This window comes from Nuphar pumila, chromosome 7 (assembly GCF_984573655.1).
Source record: "Nuphar pumila chromosome 7, dmNupPumi1.hap1.1, whole genome shotgun sequence".
NCBI classification, from domain to species: domain Eukaryota; kingdom Viridiplantae; phylum Streptophyta; class Magnoliopsida; order Nymphaeales; family Nymphaeaceae; genus Nuphar; species Nuphar pumila.
Window position 1 is genome coordinate 5,786,530 of NC_143255.1, and position 21,606 is coordinate 5,808,135.

At 39.0% G+C, this 21,606-nt stretch overlaps 2 non-coding genes and 2 pseudogenes across 2 annotated transcripts; 2 read left to right on the forward strand and 2 right to left on the reverse strand.

Moving 5' to 3' along the window:
- Window positions 1-385: 385 nt before the first annotated feature.
- Window positions 386-1,852, reverse strand: LOC149830978 (putative F-box protein At4g22030 pseudogene; annotated as a pseudogene).
- Window positions 1,853-8,189: 6,337 nt separating this feature from the next.
- TRNAA-UGC (transfer RNA alanine (anticodon UGC)) lies at window positions 8,190-8,262 on the forward strand. Its single transcript has one exon. It is a non-coding gene; the product is annotated as a tRNA-Ala (tRNA).
- Window positions 8,263-16,400: 8,138 nt separating this feature from the next.
- On the reverse strand, window positions 16,401-17,354 carry LOC149830980 (putative F-box protein At4g22030 pseudogene; annotated as a pseudogene).
- Window positions 17,355-21,154: 3,800 nt separating this feature from the next.
- TRNAA-UGC (transfer RNA alanine (anticodon UGC)) lies at window positions 21,155-21,227 on the forward strand. The gene has a single exon. It is a non-coding gene; the product is annotated as a tRNA-Ala (tRNA).
- Window positions 21,228-21,606: the final 379 nt, after the last annotated feature.

Sequence of the window (21,606 nt, forward strand, 5' to 3'; positions counted from 1 at the left end):
AATTCGTTTTTACTAAAACCAAAATTTCCCACTTTGCTAAACTAAAAAAAAAAATATTGTAACTCTATTAAATTATTGTTTTAGAAATCTTTAATTAATCATTATATGAAAATAAAATATCCGCTTAAGGCCGATACTGATGCTGAACATTGGTTTTATAGATAGTAGATTTCTGAGACCGACAATGGATTTGTATCGAAACGGTAAGGATTCCAACATCCGACTGAATCTATTTAGCTAGATTTTGCACCCAATATTGGATTCGATTAATAATTAGAGGGTGCACTAAATATGAAATTTTGCGCCCCAAGCAGATTAAAGTCCGAAACTTAATGCAGGTAAATGTCAGATTTTAAGCAAGTTGGATTTAGATTCGGTTTTGGCTGATCTCCGTCCGACTCCATATTTGAGCCTGGATCCAATTATTCTAGATCGGATCAAGTCAGACTTAATAATGCATAGATCCGACCGGAGTCCAACCTGTTTCCCTTGGTAAATTGAGTTGTATTTTCTCAATGAATGCAAACAACAATAGTCGCCTTTTTAAAAGAATGAAAAAAATGAAGTGTATTTTCTCTTTATACAAACATTTTTGTATGAAAGTACAATCAGAAGAGTTCTCCTGCAAATTCTTCGCTGTTGTCTTTTAGATTCCTGAGAGAAGACAGACTTCTTCCTAGCTGGAGAGCCACCTTCATCTCCAACAACTCTGCGTTCTCTCTCCTTCCACACTCTCTCTCTTCCAAGGCCATCTCTATAGTCCTCTCCGTCAATTTGTAGAACCCCCCACAGTTCCTGTACATCTCAAACACCATACCCACCTGACCACCATGCTCTACCGTGTTCACCAACGCAGCCATCGCGCCACAGACGGCACCCACCATGAACCCAGGCCCACCGACCACCGAGCCCACTGCACCCAGAGCAGTGAGCACAGGCCCAGCCACTGCAAGAAACCTGTTCACCCTCAACACCAACTTGCTCAGTCTCACATAATCTGATATGTCCTTCTTCTTCAAGACCTTCACTACCCTTTCCATCTCTTCTTCTGTTTCTTGAGTCCAGCCATTGTCGGCGTTCTTGTTCTGCTTGACCGTTTTAGAGTTTTGTTTGCCTTCTTCTTTCTTGTTCGGCCACCAGACGGCTGGCTCGACGATCGCCGGAAACTTTTCGAGCATGCCAGGAAGCAAAGGAAGCGGGTAGGCGTGATCGATCGCGAGAATTTTTGACATGCATTCGTGGATAAAGGAGTTCATGTCGGGGCGAAGGGAGGGATGAACACGAAGTGTGTTCTCAATATGTGAGTGGAGATCTTTGAACAGTCTTGCAGCGTTCCTTTGCTCCTCAGCAAGCTGAGAAGGCTGTATCTTGTTCACCAAGCAGAGTAGCAAAGTTGATGCAGAGAACAAGATGGTGGAAGGGATAGGGATTGAGAGAGAAGAGAGGATGGTAGCAGTGAGGATGAGGGAATTTAAAGAGTGATGGAAGAGTGCGTTCCAATTGTTTCTCTGTTGAGCCAAGTTGGAATGCATCTCAGCCCTGTCAGAGGCAGCTGTTGCCATCTCGTAGAGCTTGGCTAGCACAAGTGGGTCTGCTTCATCTTCCTTTTCTCTCTCTCTCCTTTCTTCTGATTTGGCCATTTGGTCATTTAAACGGGTGCTAAGAAGATTGAATTTTGGTGTAAATAAGAGAGGCGTTGTGGTCATGGCTGCCATGGCCGATATTCTTCTTCCTCTATTGTGATAAACAATTGGTTTAGGGGAAGGGAAGTGAGAGATTTTTGCTTTTGGGGATTGAATGGAAAGAGAGAGAATAATAGACATGGTTGCCATAGTTTTGTGTACCAAAGAATTTGAATTTACAGGACAAGATAGAGCGAGTTCAAGGTTTGGTTGCATTTATAGGGAGAGGGAGGGGCTCTTGACGGAGTCAGATTGACTGGAGGTTGTACCATGGTCAAAGAGGGAAAACATGGCTTGGTCTTAGAGCTTTCTGAATTCAAACGTTACTGCGGTCAGAAAGAACTGTAGTTGCCATCGACTAGTCCTCCTCTTGCTTTCGTGAAAGGAACTGGTCAATACTTGCATCGTTTGGAATCGGTTGGTGTGGAGTGAATTCAATATACTCTTTTTTTTTTTTGGATGAAGGTGCTGACCTCTTCAACCGAAGTTTGACTCTCATCGAGTGTGAGGATGCCTTTCTCTGTTGGGCTCCATAAGTGGTTGGGTGTAGGTGATCCCACCTGCAAACTATCCGCTTCTGTGAACTTCGCTATACAAACTGTTGGGGGTAATGTTTGCTTCCCTCGTCTGTAAGGAATCCCAGTGAAAAAAATGCAATAAGACATGAAAACATTCAGCAACAGTAATGATATAATACACAATATGTGAGAGACTTGATTGGAAGTCCATTTCAAATGGCCGGCAACATCTGTTAATTTTTGTTTTTTTACAGATTTATAACCTATTACAGTGAGTCAATTCTTTCCATTATAACCTATAACGGCGATATAGGAATGTCGCTGATATAGCAGTGAGTTAGTGATCACACCATTATATCCCATTCCACCGTTAAAACAACTTTGCTGTTAAGGATTGTCATGCCACAATTAGTGTTCTTTATTTTCGGCGAGATTCATAGTTGGTGTTGGTTCCCCTTTTAACGATGAGATATAAATGTTGCCGTTATTACTCAACAAAAGTCATTTTTTTTTACAACTTGTTTGCAAGAATTCTCACTGTTATAAGCCAATAGAGGCAAAAAAATAGGATAATAACGGTGAGATATAATCATGTTTATTGACCTGCATCGTTATAATAAATGTATCATAAAACACCATATTTGTGTGCCCTAGGTTCCTGGGTCCATATTTTTTAAAATATATTCAAAGGATGATATAACTCCGCCTGTGTATAACTGTTTAGTTATACACTGCCGGTCCCAAGCCCGGATAAAGGAGGAGGGTTGCGGTAGGCCTGTGACAGCCAGCATAAAAACTTTGTCATATCCTATGAAAATGAACCAATATGAGAATTTCGTTGGGGCGTTCCCTACTGAGCGACGCGCTGTACTCTCTAGGCCCGGAGGCATTATAAATGGGCAAGGGTTGCTAGGTTGTCGCCCAGAAGCGACGCGTCACAACGGCGCCCGGGTGTGGTGTCAAATAGGCAAGGGTTCCCTCACTTTGTTGGACGGGTGGGGGTAAAGAAGTTAGTCCAAGACCATAAAATTAGGTTAGCCACTTGGAACATAGGGTCTTTAACTGGTAAGTTGGTAGAGTTAGTAGATGTTATGTGTAGGAGAAAGATTGATATTTTATGTCTTCAAGAGACCAAATGGGTAGGTGAGAAAGCTAAAGTGATAGAACCTTGGGGATATAAGATTTGGTATACAGGAATAAATAGGAATAGGAATGGAGCAGAGATTGTTATGAGTCGTCAGTTTATAGATAATGTAGTTGAGGTCCGTAGGAAGGGTGATAGAATTTTACTTATTAAATCAGTATTAGGTACGGATATTATTAATATTATTAGTGTTTATGCACCTCAAGTAGGTTTAGATGATGCCATTAAGCATCAATTTTGGGAAGATTTAGATGGAGTAGTACAAGGGATATCTTATGGAGAAAAGCTTTTCATCGGCGGTGACCTTAATGGACATGTTGGCATTCGTAGGGATGGATTTGAGAGTATCCATGAAGGCTATGGTATAGGAGAAAGAAATGAAAGTGGAGAAAGGATTTTAGATTTTTGTTTGTCCTATGATATGATCGTAGCAAACACTTGGTTTAGGAAGAGAGAGTCTCACCTAGTAACATTTAAAAGTGGGGTTAATACGAGTCAGATAGATTTTTTCCTACTTAGAAAGAGAGATAGGGGTTGTTGCATCGATTGTAAGGTTATACCGGGAGAAAGTGTAGCTACACAACATAGAGTCTTAATTTTAAATCTTAGAATTAGACAATGCCGCAAAAGGGATAGACATAGGATAGATCCTAGAATTAAGTGATGGTCACTGAAGGAGCTAAACAAGGAATGTTTGTAGAGCAGGTAGTTAAAAAAGCTAATTGGTGTCTCGAGGAGGATTCAGAATCAATGTGGAATAAGATAGCGGGTGGCATGAGAAAAGTGGCTAAGGAGGTATTGGGTGAGTCTAAAGGCGGTGGTGTACCACTAGGTAAGGATACATCATGGTGGAACGAGGATGTCAAATTAGCTATTAAGGTTAAAAGAGAGTGTTATAGAAATCTAAGTAAGAGTCGTGATAATGAGAATTTGGAGAAGTATATGATAGCAAAGAAGGAAGCTAAAAAGGTTGTTCGAAACGCGAGGGCTAAGGTATATAAAGAGGTTTATGACAAGTTGGATACCAAAGAAGGCGAGAAGGATATTTATAGGCTTGCAAAGATGAGAGATAGGAAATCGAAGGATTTGGGTATGGTTAGATGTATCAAAGATGAAACGCAAAGGGTTTTAGTCAAAGATGAGGAGATTAAGGAGAGATGGAAAGATTATTTTGATAAGCTATTTAATGATAGTCATGCTGAAGATCTTGGAGACTTCTCCATTCCTTTTCATGAGATAAATCGTGACTTTATGCGCAAGATTCAAAAGAATGAAATTGCAGAGGCTTTGAAGAAAATGAAATCAAGAAGGGCAGTTGGCTCAGATGGTATACCTATCGAGGCTTGGAAATGCTTGGGAGAGAAAGGTTTAGAATGGTTGACAAATCTTTTTAACTTGATTTGGCGAACAAATAAGATGCCTAATGAGTGGAGGAAGAGTACTTTGGTGCCTTTATATAAGAATAAGGGTGATATACAAGATTGCACAAACTATCGTGGTATAAAACTCATGAGTCATACTATGAAACTTTGGGAGAGGGTGATTGAGTCTAGGTTGAGGAAGGTTGTCACGATATCGGAGAATCAATTTGGTTTTATGCTTGGTAGATCTACTATGGAAGCTATACATCTTCTTAAACAACTTATTGAAAGATATAGAGAGAGAAATAAAGATTTGCATATGGTTTTTATTGATTTAGAGAAGGCATACGATAGAGTACCTAGGGACGTTCTCTGGTGGACAATGATGAAGAAAGGTGTTTCTCTCAAGTACATTAGTATAATTAAAGATATGTATGAAGGAGTAGTAACCAATGTCCGCACTTGTGGAGGGGTGACAACCAATTTTCCGATAACGGTTGGGTTACATCAAGGATCTGCTTTAAGCCCTTTCCTTTTTGCGATAGTGATGGATGAGCTTACGAGATCAATTCAAGAAAATGTACCGTGGTGTATGTTGTTTGCTGATGATATTGTTTTGATTGATGAGTCTAGAGCTGAGGTTAATGCTAAGTTAGACTTATGGAGACAGACATTGGAAGCTAGAGGTTTTAAGGTGAGTAAGAGTAAGACTGAATATATGGAATGTCGGTTTAGTAAGCAACAAAGTAGGGATGGGAGTGTAGTGAAGCTTGGTGAGCAAGAAATACCGGTGAATGATTATTTCAAATATTTGGGATCCATCATTCAAAAGTATGGAGAAATTGATGGAGATGTAAATCATAGGATAAAGGTTGGGTGGATGAAATGGAAAAGTGCAACTGGAGTGCTGTGCGATCGTAGAATGCCATTGCGGTTGAAGGGAAAGTTTTATAGGACGACTATTAGACCCGCTTTACTATATGGTACGGAATGTTGGGCTGCCAAGAGACATCATATTCAAAAAATGAGTGTAGCTGAGATGCGGATGCTTAGATGGATGTGTGGAAATACGATAAGAGATAAGATTCGGAACGAGGAGATACGTAAGAAGGTAGGTGTTGCACCCATTGAAAATAAGATGCGAGAGAATCGTTTACGGTGGTTTGGACATATTCGGCGAAGGCCTAATGATGCTCCAGTTAGAAGGTTGGAGAAATGGGAAAATAGATTAGTTAAAAGAGGTCGGGGTAGGCCTAGGAAGACTTGGATGGAGATGATCGGAAATGATATGAATGCTTTGAACCTCACCGAGGACATGGCATTGGATAGAAATGATTGGAGGAAAAGGATTCATGTGGAAGACCCAAAATGATTTTCTTTTTTGGTTCATATCGCTGACCCTAATTGTTTTGGGATGAAGGCGTAGTTGTTGTTGTTGTTGTTGTATATTCAAAGGATGATATATTCGGCAAACTAAACACAACATTTTCACGGTATTCATATGTTGTTATAAAACTTTATATATATTTTATACTTTTATATATGCTGATATTTTCCTGACATTTTCCAACATAGCTAATTGGTCGTGAGATTTTTCTCACTAAGGTTTTCCAACATAGCTAATTGTGGTGAAAAAAAATCCATAGCTATGTAGCCACGGAGTTTGAGAAATAATTTTTTTTTCACGAATCTGTCGTTAACTAGCGACAGAAATTTTTGTCACTAATCATGCAAATATTTTGCATTTTAGCGATGAATAGTTTTCTCTCGCTAATCCATCATAAATTTACGATAAAAAAAATTAATGACAAATTTTCGTAGCTAAAATGTGTTTTACTTGTAGTGATAGGTGAATAAACTAAGTGAATCCTTGTTTGTAAATTCTGAAGAAGTGAGTATTAATCTTATTGATTTAAGATTCAAATGTACAAATCCAATGTTTGTACAACAGCTTAAATTTGATGGGATGAAAATGTTGCATGGCATAATCATTGGTTGATGGATGCAAGGTTAATTCCTATTGGTTAGAGTTAATTTGCTTAGAGGCTATGATTTTTTATTATAAGATTTCAAAATGAAATCTAGGTTCATTGGTTTATAGAAGCTTTCTAAGATAAATAAAAATAAAAAATTTACATCTCCAAGTTTCAAATTGGGTCGTACTTGCGAGAAGTTAAATGGTTTTTACATTAAGTGTTCATTCAAGTGTTATATTTTTTTTCATTTGAGATCCTAGGCGGTGGGCTATAAATCTCAGAGAGGCCAGCCTGACCGCCTGCTGTGGAACTCAACGGAAGATGGATGTGTACCAATGGTGGTGATAGGGGTCGATGGGAACAAAGCATAACCCTGTAGATTTTTCCAGCCTTTTTGTTTTTTTGTTTTTGTAAAGGTTCAGTAACTCCGCATCTTAACATTCTCTGTTGGCAAGTGAGTTAGGACATGTCTCGTGTATCAAAATTGTGCGTGAACCAAACCAACAAGGTATCCCATGTGGTAAGCCGGGTCCTGAAGGCTCAGGATCGAATCCCTCTGCCACATGGGTCAGGGTCTGCCTAACCCAAGCTCGAGAACAGACCAACAGGGGCTCCGGTTGTCTGATAGGAGCGGCTAGTGCACGTCACCTTGTGTTGGGTGCGTTGTAGGTTCGAAACCTCTGCCTAACTCCAGCCAATTCCAATTTTGAACCCTTTGAACTGAATCGGTCATTTTTTAACCGGCAAGTGACACATATCAAAAAACTAAAATAATATTAAAAAATACTTTAAAATAATTTAAAATTATTTAAAAATAAGCCAAATCATCTTGGTTTCATATATAAAATACGATTCAGGACAACTCGCAACGATACTGACGATATTACGGTAAAGTCGGTTCGAACTGATTCTGCTCATTGGATCTAAAATCACCCGACTTTTGAAAAGGGCTGATTTGTCTTCAGTATTTTTTTTTTAAACGGCAGATTTTGGCCAAGGTTCAATTTTAACAATATTTGTTTTGGATAATCCAAGGAAAAACCCCATCACGGACCGCACCTTGGCTGGCCTTAGATTGGTAAAACTCTTAAGGTCTCGCCTGCCCACCGAGGAGTACACTGACCCAGCTTCGACCTTGCAGCAAATTAAGGATGCCACCCATGGGTTTCAAACTTGTGATGTCCCGTCAACTTCACAACATTCACAAGTCATGAATTTTAACAATGGACAAACCCAATCCATTGACAGTCTTACAACTCAATTAAAGTTAAGCCAAGTCCCAGATTTTAATAAATTTGGATAAGGTTTGGCTATATAGTCCTAGGTCCGGTTCAGATCAGGTAGACCTGAATTGTCAACCTTAGAATGTGAGGCACAGACTGGACCCTGAACCAGCTCTACTAAAGCACTTTATGCATAGAGAGCATGGAAACACTTTCAGCAGTTGTGCCGGTAGAGGTTTTCTTTGTTAGAAATTAAAATTTCTTTACTCAAGCTGACCATCAGATGGGGATGTAGCTCACATGGTAGAGCGCTCGCTTTGCATGCGAGAGGTACGGGGTTCGATACCCCGCATCTCCATTTTTTCTCCTTCAATTTTTTTTTTGTTATTTAATCCGTTGAGTATTCCTTTTGCAGGGAGAGGCTTAACTTGATCAAATTCCCTTGTTCTCTCACCCCCCTTTAAAAATTTCTGCCTTTTTCTATTTTTTCAAAGTGCTAGTCGTCCCCTTTTATTTTGCTACCTTAGTTTTGTGTTTTTATACGAAGCCACATTATCGGTATTTCTCCCGTTTGGGTGATCTTAACTGAAAATGGGTTGGATGTGGATCAGTTTGCAGCGATCTCTCTCTCTCTCTCTCTCTCTCTCTCTCTCTCTCTCTCTCTCTCTATATATATATATATATATATATATATATATATATATATATATATATATATATATATATATATATATATGACCAAAGAAAACCCTCATCATGAATCAGGTCACTTAATGAGCCCTGCCATGCCAAACTCACCCCACTATCACGGCATTCAAGGTTCAAAAATCGTAATTGGAATATAAGCCCATATGCACTATGCCTACCGGATGCCCATTTGAGCGTCTTTGTGCCTATTGAAACATGTATGGAATTGAGGTGTTGATGGTACATAATTTCAATTGCTTTAAGTTAAGCTGGTACCCATTTCCAAATGATGGTATATACATATATATTTAAACTAAAGTCTAGATTTCCAAGTGATCTTAATAGTTAAGAGTGTCTCTCCAGAGCATAGTATTTCGTCCTTCATCTGAGTCCTTTAAAATAATATTTGTAAGGATTAATACAATGCATCCCTAGGATATACCCAAACTGAACTTGAAGAATACAATAGAGTTTGTATTAGCACAATCATAATATGATTCTCATCATTTTATAAAATAAGGGTCAAGATAATCCACGTTCATTCTCATTGCATTCATTTTTATAAATGAATAAACAATCAAATCGGTCATACATATAATAAAATAAAGAAAGCAGGTTATGTCTCATTGATCATATCCAAGGTGAAACACACACATATTTTTTAAACAAGTGAGTCTCTCACAATCATAACATATGCATTCACAAATTATATGTAGCAAATAGGTCAAATCCCATTTGACCATTCTAGCATATATTATATATGCATGTTTTTCAAGTAAACAAAACATATACATATATAATCATTTATGACATTCACATTCATTCTTTCATAAAAGAATAACCAGTTCGTATGACAAGTCAATACATGACATTCACATTCATTCTTTCATAAAAACACAAACAAATTGATTTCATGACTATGATACGCATTCATGCATTTATGTAACCAATAGATGAATTCTCATGACCATATTACACCACAAGAAAAATATCAATTAGCGACTGATATTAGCGACATATTTTTTCCGTCGCCACTTTGCGACGAATGTAGCGATGAATCTTATTTGTCGCTAAGATTTGTAATATTGACGGATGTAGCGACGGACGTTTTTCCATCACTACATCCATCGCTAAGTAGCGGCGGATTAGCGACGACCCATTTTTGTAGCAACACACGCGAGGATTAGTGACAGATTTAGCGATGGATATTTTTCTGTCGCTACATAGAGACGAAATTAGCGACAAAAATATTTCGTCGCTACGGGATCATATAAATTTACGATGGAGTTGCGACGGAATTAAGTCGTCGCTACTTTTTGCGTAAATCCCTAATCGGAGCCCCTTTTCCTCTTTCTTGTTTCGTCTCTTCCAACCGACGCAACTCTCTGTTGCCCGACGCACTCTCCGGCCTACCGGTCGCCGCCCAAAGCACTCCTCGGCTCGCCGGCCACCTCCCGTTGCTCCCCGTTCTGCCGCCCGGCCTATCGCCCCCTGGTCCGCCGTCTGTCGCCCCCCGCAGGTAAATCCCAGTTTTTTTTTACCTGCGGCAGGGGGGGCGTCTGCCCTACATTTTGTTTTTTCTGGCAGGGGGTCGACCCCCCTACCTATTTTGTTTTTTTTGACTGGGGGCGACCCCTTGCCTCATTTGTTTTTTCCTGCGGGGGGGCGACCCTCTGTCACGTTTTGTTTTTTTCGGCAGAGGGTCGACCCCTCTGCCTCGTTGTTTAATTATTCGGGCAGAGGGTCGACCCCCCTGCCTCATTGTTTTATTCGAGCAGGGGTCCCCCCCCCCTTTTCCGGCAGTGGGTCACCCTCTTGCCACTCGTTTTTTTTTTCAGTAGGGGGTCGGCCCCCCTGCCTCGTTGCCACTTTTTGTTTTCCGGCAGGAGGGCGACCCCTGCATGGTTTTTTTTTCGGCAGAGGGTCGCACCCATGCCTCATTTTTTTATTCGGGCAGGGGGTCACCCCCTGCCGCTTTTTGTTTTTTTCGGCAGGGGGTCGACCCCTTTGCCTCATTGTTTTATTCAGACAAGGGGTTGCCTCCTTGCTTTTTCGGCAGGGGGTCGCCCTCCTGCCACTCATTTTTTTTCCAGGTAGGTGGTCGACGCCCTGCCTCGTTGCCACTTTTTTTTTCCAGCAGGGGAGGCGACCCCTGCATGGTTTTCTTTTCGGCAAGGGGTCGCCCTCGTGCCTCATTTTTTTATTCGGGCAGGGGGGCGCCCCCTGCCTCTTTTTTTTCCGGCAGGGGGGCGACCCCTGCCTCGTTTGTTTTTTTCCGGCAAGGGTCGCCCCCATGCCTTGTTTTTTTATTCGGGCAGGGGGTTGCCCCCCTGTCATTTTTTTATTCGGGCAAGGGGTCGCCCCTCTGCTTTTTCGGCAAGGAGTGACTTTATTTAAACATAGTGTCTCTTACAGATTTTTCAACGGAACCCGCTTGTGCCCCGCCACTCGTATTAAGTAAGTGACAAAAACAATACAAATCGGGTAAATACCCGTGATGAATAAGTGATGCAAGCACAACACATGTTATTTAATTTATTGGATGCAACACTTTATTGTTCACACACTCACTTAGTTGTTGATATCTAGGACTGCTTTGTTGGAGTTTGGAGATCATGCTGAGCATGATTTTAATGTACGAGAATAGAAGTGTTTTTATTTTTCGAGTACGGATTTCATGCTAGGCATGGTAGTAGTTAGCGAGATATTGAAGTGTGTTTGTTGCAGGTACATGTTTGACATTTTTTTATATGAATTATTTCCATATATTGCAATGTTTAATGTGATTGTATTCATACTTGTATGTAGTTACTTTCAATTTAATTATGACTTCCATATGAAATTGTATAATGAAAGTATGCTTCAAATTAATGTATTACGTTATGAATAGTTTGTACATGAAAATATTAAGTTATCAATGCATGCATCATAATTCTTGTGATTGTATGACATCATATATTGCATGATAAATTTAATATTTTCTTCATCATAGCATTCTGATGGATCTCTTTTAACTGGTTAGGATACATTTCGTAACATCATACGACAAAATGACTGCAAACCGTGAATGGATGTATCGTAGGATAGTTGACAATAAGTTATCGCATGAATATATGGATGGTGTTAAAAGTTTTATTGAATTTGCAACTGCAAGTGTCAGTACAGTGTATCCCACTGGTCGGATTAGGTGTCCATGCAAGATTTGTAAGAATAATCGATTTGTAGAACCTCATGGCGTTAGACATCACCTATACATGAAGGGTTTTGTGAGTGATTATCAGAATTGGATGTCTCATGGAGAAGAATTTAGAAACAATTTTGATGCACGGGTGAATGTGGTGCACGATAATCCGTATATGGATTTGATATTTGATATTACAGGAACATAACTCAGTTCTGCTATGGGTCCTAGTGATGTAAGAACTGCAGTAGATGAAGAATCATCAAACGATGCAGCTAGTAGATTTTATGATTTACTTAAAGATGTTGATGAGCCACTTTAGAACGGTTGCAAGAGTCAACTATCTTGTGTGCAATTCTTCAACTAATGAATTTGAAGTCCGAGTATAATTTGAGTCAATCATGTTTTGACCGTTTGTGCATGATTGTGAAGAGTATGTTGCCCAAAGATGAGAAATTACCACAAAATTTCTATCGTGCGAAAGTTATGGTCAACACTCTAGGTATGGGGTATAAAAAGATAAATGTTTGTCCAAATCACTGTATGTTGTATTTTAAGGATAAAAAAATAACATATCATGCCCGTCATGTGGGCATCCTCGGTTCAAGCCAAAGACAAGAGGCAATGGTAACATAAGATCAAAAGAAGTTTCATACAAGTCGCTCCGCTACTTTCCTATCACTTTTAGATTGCAACGATTGTATATGTCTTTAAAGACAACTAAATACATGATATGACATGCAAATAAAGTTCGACATAATGAAGACAAGATCACGCATCATGTTGACGCCGAAGCTTGGAAGCACTTTGTTCATACTCATCAGAACTTCGTAATGAAAGTGAGAAATGTTAGACTCGGTCTATGTACACATGAATTTAATCCATTTGGGGATAGATCAACTCCATACTCATGTTGGTTAGTATTTGTAACTCCATACAACCTTCCACAAAGCTTGCGTATGAAGCACCAAATCTTTTCTTGTCTCTATTGATCCCTAGTCCGACCTCACCTAACCAAAATCTTGATGTATATTTAAGGTCATTGAATAATGAACTAAAAGTATTGTGGGATGACGGTGTTATCATGTATGATACACACAAAAAACAATTTTTCAATATGAAGGTCGTTGTTCTATACACAATCAGTGACTTTCCTGCATATGATATGTTATCTGGTTGGAGCACACATGGGAGGTTGGCATGTTCGTACTGCATGGAGGATACAAAAACTTTTAGATTGACACATAGAAGGAAGGCTTGCTGGTTTGAGTGTCATCGTCGATTTCTACCCAGCATTTCGAGCAGGCACAACTGAAATGAAAGGTTCACCCACAAGATTATCTGGCATAGAGATTTTAAGAAAATTGCGATACTTTCTAGATGTATTAACAGATGCCCGTAGTCTGACACCCTTCCTTGGATTTGAGAAGGATCACAATTGGATAAAGAAATCTATTTTTTGGGAACTACCATATTGGTCGACCCTATTGATACGACAAAATTTGGATGTGATGCATATAGAGAAAAATGTGTTTGATAATGTGTTCAATATAATAATGAATGTTAAAGGGAAAACAAATGATAATCCGAAGGACCGTATGGATTTAAAAGTAATATGTAAAAGACCAGAATTGGAACTCAAAGAGTATAATGGCAAAATACTGAAACCAAAGGCAATGTACGTGCTTGGAACTGATCAAATAAATCAGATATGTCAATGGTTGAGGCAGTTGAGATTTCTAGATAGATATGTCTCTAACATTGCTTGGGCTGTGAAGATTGACGGTAGACAGTTATATGGGTTGAAGAGCCATGATTGTCATATCTTTATGCAATGATTGATACCCCTAACATTCCATGATATGTTAGACAAACCTATATGGGTGATATTGTCTGAGTTGAGCGGATTTTTTAGAATATTGTGCGCATCGGAAGTCATAGTATCTGATGTAAAAAATCTCGACGACTCTGTCATTACTACTGTTTGTCTACTATAAAAGATTTTTTTGCCAGCATTTTTTGATGTTATGGAACATTTGATCATACATTTGCCATATGAACTAAGGGTTGGTGGTCATGTGCAATATCGGTGGATGTACCCATTTGAAAGATATATGTTTTCTTATACAGTTTTTTTACTGTCTTAGAGTACATATGAGCAAGATAAAATCACATATACAACTTTTTGCCTACCTTAGAACACATATGAGCATGGTAGAATCACATATACAACTTTTTGACTGCCTTAGAGCACATATGAGCATGGTAGAGTCACATATACAGTTTTTTACTGCCTTAGAACACATATGAGTATGATAGAATCACATATGAAGTTTTTTTACTGCTTTATAACACATATGAGTATGATAGAATCATGTATATGGTTTTTTTACTACCTTAGAACACATATGTGCATGATAGAATCACATATAGAGTAGGCTATATTTCAATATATTTTGTTCATCAATATTGACATTTCTTTTCTTGTGTAGGTTGCTGGCAATAATCAGCGTAGTGGAGTTGAAGGCGCAAATCGAGACACTGAACAAGAGGATACACAAAATCTTGGCAATGATTAGATTTATGTGTTGAATTTGTTCTACCTTTTTTTTGTTTCAAAAATGTAAATGTTAAATTGTAAATAATTAGAACTTGCGAATTCTATGGTGGATCAATTAATTGTTTCAATTTTCTTTTATATGTATTTTGACATGTATTTTGTTTTTTATTCACAGGAAATATAAATTGTACAGGAAATATAAATTGTATCACGAGAAATTTTTTCTCGATATTTAATTTTCAAATAATTTATTTTTATTTATTTTTATTTTTTTGCCACAGATTAGTGATGGATATATCTGTCGCTAATTACTATGGGCGTTGAATTTAGCGACGACTATAAATCTGTCGCTAAACTGAAGTTGTCGTTTAGTGACGACGACCTTGCAATGAATTTTGTCATTCGTTATTCCGTCGTAATTTAGCGACAGAACTGGTGACTGATACTGTATGTCGCTACTTAGCGACAGAATGGGCGATGGATATATGTCGTCGCTTATTAGCGTGGAAAAATTCGCGATGAAAGATATCTGTCGCTAAGCCGACGCTAATCCGTCGCTAAGTTGTTTAGCAACGGATTAACGATGAATTTAGGTCATCGCTAATCCGCTGGTTTGTTGTAGTGTTATACATTCTTGCATTTTCATAAAGAGGAATAGGTTAATTCTCACGATCTTTCTAGTGTGTATTACATAAACACATGTATCTTATATGCATTTTAGAGAGTCAACTCTTTGATTTAAATTATCTGGTCAATCAATGACTCTTTATATGCATTTTTATTCATATGTATGTTCATATGCATTGACATTTGTAAACATTATCAATCTACATGTCTATATTATTATGTTTATTTATATAATATAATTTATTCTAATATTCTAATACAATGTTTCTCTTAAGTTTTTTATTCATCTAGTACAATAGATGGTTATAATAGTATTTTCCTAAAGGCTTAACTAGGTCTATTTCGAGTGATCAACCATACGGTGAGACCTTGCATGATATATCGTCAGGCTAATTAACATCAAGCATGCATCTCTAACTCTGTAAAGTTGTGGTACTATCACCTAGGACTCAAGTTTGTCCTCTAATCTCTATAGGACAGAAACAAGAGGTGTCTCAAACCTTCTATAAACTCTCAATATCCCAAAAAACTTGTATTATCTTTCTCTTTTTAAGGAAGATAAGAGATTGAGATGGACCTAACCTTTCGTTGAGATCGGGACAGACCCAACCATCTTAGAAAGCCTGATTTTATTAGTGCCTCATGAATACCCGTGGTCATAAAGTTATATTTCATTAAGGTTATAGGATACATTTTCAGTATAATTATCTCACATGATAACCCTTTCATGCTCTTATGCAGGATTTACTCATTCATGCCCTTAGGCAAGACTCATCCATAACATACTCTCATGCATTATTCATAACATAATTTTATGCATGATACATTTCTAACATGCACGGCATGCTTCACACACATTCATTTCAGATCACAAGGTTATTTTTCATTAAGGTCATAGGTTACATTTTGATTACAATTATCTCACATGATAACCCTCCCATACTCTTATGCAAGATTCAATCATTCATGCCCTTAGATAGGACTCATCCATAACATACTCTTATGCATAATTCATAACATATTTTTATGCATGACACATTTCTAACATGCACGACATGCTTTACACATTCAGTAATATATTCATTTCATTAATGCATTCATTTCAATCAAACCTCCATACATTCATTTCAATTATACATTTACAATATGTGCCAATATGTACGTACAAAAATAGTTCATATTTTTGTTAATCTAAAGTTATGTCAAGCATGACCTTCATACCATAAAAAAAAAATCAATTCTCATACATTCAAATTATTCTAGATCGGATCAAGTCAGACTTAATAATGCATAGATCCGACCGGAGTCCAACCTGTTTCCCTTCGTAAATTGAGTTGTTTTTTCTCAATGAATGCGCAAACAACAATAGTCGCCTTTTTAAAAAGAATGAAAAAATGAAGTGTATTTTCTCTTTATACAAACATTTTGTATGAAAGTACAATCAGAAGAGTTCTCCTGCAAATTCTTCGCTGTTGTCTTTTAGATTCCTGAGAGAAGACAGACTTCTTCCTAGCTGGAGAGCCACCTTCATCTCCAACAACTCTGCGTTCTCTCTCCTTCCACACTCTCTCTCTTCCAAGGCCATCTCTATAGTCCTCTCCGTCAATTTGTAGAACCCCCCACAGTTCCTGTACATCTCAAACACCATACCCACCTGACCACCATGCTCTACCGTGTTCACCAACGCAGCCATCGCGCCACAGACGGCACCCACCATGAACCCAGGCCCACCGACCACCGAGCCCACTGCACCCAGAGCAGTGAGCACAGGCCCAGCCACTGCAAGAAACCTGTTCACCCTCAACACCAACTTGCTCAGTCTCACATAATCTGATATGTCCTTCTTCTTCAAGACCTTCACTACCCTTTCCATCTCTTCTTCTGTTTCTTGAGTCCAGCCATTGTCGGCGTTCTTGTTCTGCTTGACCGTTTTAGAGTTTTGTTTGCCTTCTTCTTTCTTGTTCGGCCACCAGACGGCTGGCTCGACGATCGCCGGAAACTTTTCGAGCATGCCAGGAAGCAAAGGAAGCGGGTAGGCGTGATCGATGGCGAGAATTTTTGACATGCATTCGTGGATGAAGGAGTTCATGTCGGGGCGAAGGGAGGGATGAACACGAAGTGTGTTCTCAATATGTGTGTGGAGATCTTTGAACAGTCTTGCAGCGTTCCTTTGCTCCTCAGCAAGCTGAGAAGGCTGTATCTTGTTCACCAAGCAGAGTAGCAAAGTTGATGCAGAGAACAAGATGGTGGAAGGGATAGGGATTGAGAGAGAAGAGAGGATGGTAGCAGTGAGGATGAGGGAATTTAAAGAGCCATGGAAGAGTGCGTTCCAATTGTTTCTCTGTTGAGCCAAGATGGAATGCATCTCAGCCCTGTCAGAGGCAGCTGTTGCCATCTCGTATAGCTTGGCTAGCACAAGTGGGTCTGCTTCATCTTCCTTTTCTCTCTCTCTCCTTTCTTCTGATTTGGCCATTTGGTCATTTAAATGGGTGCTAAGAAGATTGAATTTTGGTGTAAATAAGAGAGGCGTTGTGGTCATGGCTGCCATGGCCGATATTCTTCTTCCTCTATTGTGATAAACAATTGGTTTAGGGGAAGGGAAGTGAGAGATTTTTGCTGTTGGGGATTGAATGGAAAGAGAGAGAATGATAGACATGGTTGCCATAGTTTTGTGTACGAAAGAATTTGAATTTACAAGACAAGATAGAGCGAGTTCAAGGTTTGGTTGCATTTATAGGGAGAGGGAGGGGCTCTTGACGGAGTCAGATTGACTGGAGGTTGTACCATGGTCAAAGAGGGAAAACATGGCTTGGTCTTTGAGCTTTCTGAATTCAAACGTTACTGCGGTCAGAAAGAACTGTAGTTGCCATCGACTAGTCCTCCTCTTGCTTTCGTGAAAGGAACTGGTCAATACTTGCATCGTTTGGAATCGGTTGGTGTGGAGTGAATTCAATATATTCTTTTTTTTTTTTTTGGATGAAGGTGCTGACCTCTTCAACCGAAGTTTGACTCTCATCGAGTGTGAGGATGCCTTTCTCTGTTGGGCTCCATAAGTGCTTGGGTGTAGGTGATCCCACCTGCAAACTATCCGCTTCTGTGAACTTCGCTATACAAACTGTTGGGGGTAATGTTTGCTTCCCTCGTCTGTAAGGAATCCCAGTGAAAAAAATGCATTAAGACATGAAAACATTCAGAAACAGTAATGATATAATACACAATATGTGAGAGAGTTGATTGAAAGTTCATTTCAAATGGCCGGCAACATCTGTTAATTTTTGTTTTTTACAGATTTATAACCTATAACAATGAGTCAATTCTTTCCATTATAACCTATAACGGCGATATAGGAATGTCGCTGATATAGCAGTGAGTTAGTGATCTCACCATTATATCCCATTCCACCGTTAAATTAAACAACCTTGCTGTTAAGGATTGTCATGCCACTATTAGTGTTCTTTGTTTTCGGCCAGATTCATCGTTGGTATTGGTTCACCTTTTAACGATTGAGATATAATTGTTGTCATTATTACTCAACAAAAGTCTAGCGGTTGCAACCAAGAGATCTGAAGCAGAAGTTGCTGAACCAAAATCACTTCTACTCTCCATATTGTTTGGCATTTTGTAAGGCATTGTTTTCTCCACTGAACTATTGGATCTTGCATTTTTCTCAACGAAACCCTTTTAATCCTCAACCCTTTCAACTTTCCAGCATCATCTTTTTAAAACCCTTTGGAGAGCTTACCCTAGGAAGGGCATCAAAATGCATGCTAACGGCATGTTAAAATAGAATGCAGGTACCTCCATAGGAGTATTTTAATGCCTTGAATTTCGGATAAAGGATCAAATTTGGCATGGAATCCTACAATACAATCCAGAGGCATATTTTGAATCTCAGATGCCTTAAAAAATGAGAATCTAGAATTGGGTTTTTAAGCAAAAAAACAATTTAAAACGCTACCTACGGTTTCAGAAATCAACTCTTTACTTCGGTTTGCTCAAAAGGGGGTCACGACCAATGCTCTAGACAGACAGTGCAATGACTCAATAAGGACCACCTCCATTGTTGAAAGACTGACGAGTAAAAATTTATACATAGTAAAAAAAACCACACAAGACGTGAATCCAATACAATCAGTTGCGTATAAAACACAAGATAAACGAGGCGCTTAGAAATTTGTCAATCAGATGGATGTCTTAGCAGCAAGATGCAAAAGAGCCTGATGATGATAGATCGTTCGGAGCTTCTTGTATTTGTTGATGAAGGTTTGCAACTCGATATCTCCAGCAAGAAATTGCTCATGAAGCTTCTCTGACTCCTCATCTCCACTGGCCATTGCATCTGCAAAACCAGACCACAGTTATCTGATTCCTCTCTTTTACAGACCAAAGCACGTTACCATGAAAGCCAATACTCGCCTTGCAACCTCTGGATAAGCGTGGAAGGTGCATAGAGTCTCAATGTCTCTTCCTTTTCCTTCTCTAGCTCGTTCAGCTTCTCTTGTGCGGCCGCTAATTCTGTGGTTTAGCCAAACCTATCCTGGGCCTGAGCCTTTATATACTCCATCATCTGGCAGCACTGCTCTCTCTCTTGGCTCATTTATCAAATCGGCTAGAGAAGAGAGAAGAAGAAGGAAGGGGAAGAAGAAAAAGGTGAGGAAGATGGGAAGAGGAGGGGCGTCGGCGATGGCCTGCGTTCGGACGAAAGGGAAAGAGAAGAAGGTGAGGAGAGGGGTCGGATGGGGGTGTTAGCCACGACGCTGGTCCGGCGAGGCCACAGACGGGGAAAGGAAAAAGAGAAGTGGGAGGAGAAGAAGGGAAAGTGGCGAAGGCGGTGATGGTTATGATGATAGCACCCGGCTCCGGCCAGAAGGGGTAGGGGAGGCACAGCAGTTTTTGAGGGTAATCAGAAAGAGAAAGGGAGGGAAAATTTAGTGTTTTTATCGAAAAATAACGATGAAATTAGAGACCAACAAATTCTGCAAATTCTGTTGTTAATTCGTCGCTAAATAGCTGTGAAAAAAAATCCATCACTAAGTAGCGACGGAGTTTGAGATATAATTTTTTTATCGTGAATCTGTAATCCATCGCTAATTAGCGATGAATTCACGGTAAAAAAAAATTTGTCGCTAAGTAGCGACGGAGTTTGAGATATAATTCTTTTATCGCGAATCCGCTGCTAACCAACGACAGAATTTTTTTTGTCACTAATTCCGCAAATATTTTGCATTTTAGCGACGGATAATTTTTTTTCGCTAATCCATCATAAATTTATGATAAAAAAATTCATCACAAATTTTCGTCGCTAAAATGTGTTTTTCTTGTAGTGATAGGTGAATAAACTAAGTGAATCTTTATTTATAGATTATGAGGCAAGTAAGTATTAATCTTATTGATTTGAGATTCAAATATACAAATCCAATGGTTGTACAACAACTTAAATTTGATGGGATGAAAATGTTGCGCATAATTATAGGTTGATGCATGCAAGGTTAATTCCTATTGGTTAGAGTTAATTTGCTTAGAGGCTATAATTTTTTATTATAAGATTTCAAAATGAATTCTCGGTTCATGGTTTATAGAAGCTTCCTAAGATAAATAAAAATAAAAAATTTATATCTCCACGGTTCAAATTGGGTCATACTTACCAACCAGATTGAGAGATTGTTTAATGCGTTTTGAAAATTAACATACACAACCTTAATTTATATTTTAGATAAAAAAACCAGATTCAGCACCTTGGCTGGCCTTAGATTGGTAAAACTCTTAAGGTCTCGCCTGCCCACCGAGGAGTACACTCAGCTTCGACCTTGCAGCAAATTAAGGATGCCACCCATGGGTTTCAAACTTGTGATGTCCCCCGTCAACTTCATAACATTCACAAGTCATGAATTTTAACAATGGACAAACCCGATCCATTGACAGTCTTACAACTCAATTAAAGTGAGCCACTGCCCCATGTTAAGCCAAGTCCCAGATTTTAATAAATTTGGATAAGGTTTGGCTAGTCCTAGGTCCGGTTCAGATCAGGTAGACCTGAATTGTCACCTTTAAAATGTGACGCACAGACTGGACCCTGAACCAGCTCTACTAAAGCACTTTATGCATAGAGAGCATGGAAACACTTTCAGCAGTTGTGCCGGTAGAGGTTTTCTTTGTTAGAATTTATAATTTCTTTACTCAAGCTGACCATCTGATGGGGATGTAGCTCACATGGTAGAGCGCTCGCTTTGCATGCGAGAGGTACGGGGTTCGATACCCCGCATCTCCACTTTTTTTCCCATCATTATTTTTTTTTATTTAATCCGTTCAGTATTCCTTTTGCAGGGAGAGGCTTAACTTGAACAAATTCCCTTGTTCTCTCACCCCCTTGAAAAATTTCTCCCTTTTTCTATTTTTTCAAACTGCTAGACCCCTTTTATTTTGTTACCTTAATTTTGTGTTTTTATACGAAGCCACATTTTCGGTATTTCTAATATGTGTATTCCACCGAGAACTGAAAATGGGTTGGATGTGGATCAGTTTGCACGAGCTCTCTCTCTCTCTCTCTCTCTCTCTCTCTCTCTCTCTCTCTCTATATATATATATATATATATATATATATATATATATATATATATATATATAACCAAAGAAAACCCTCATCATGA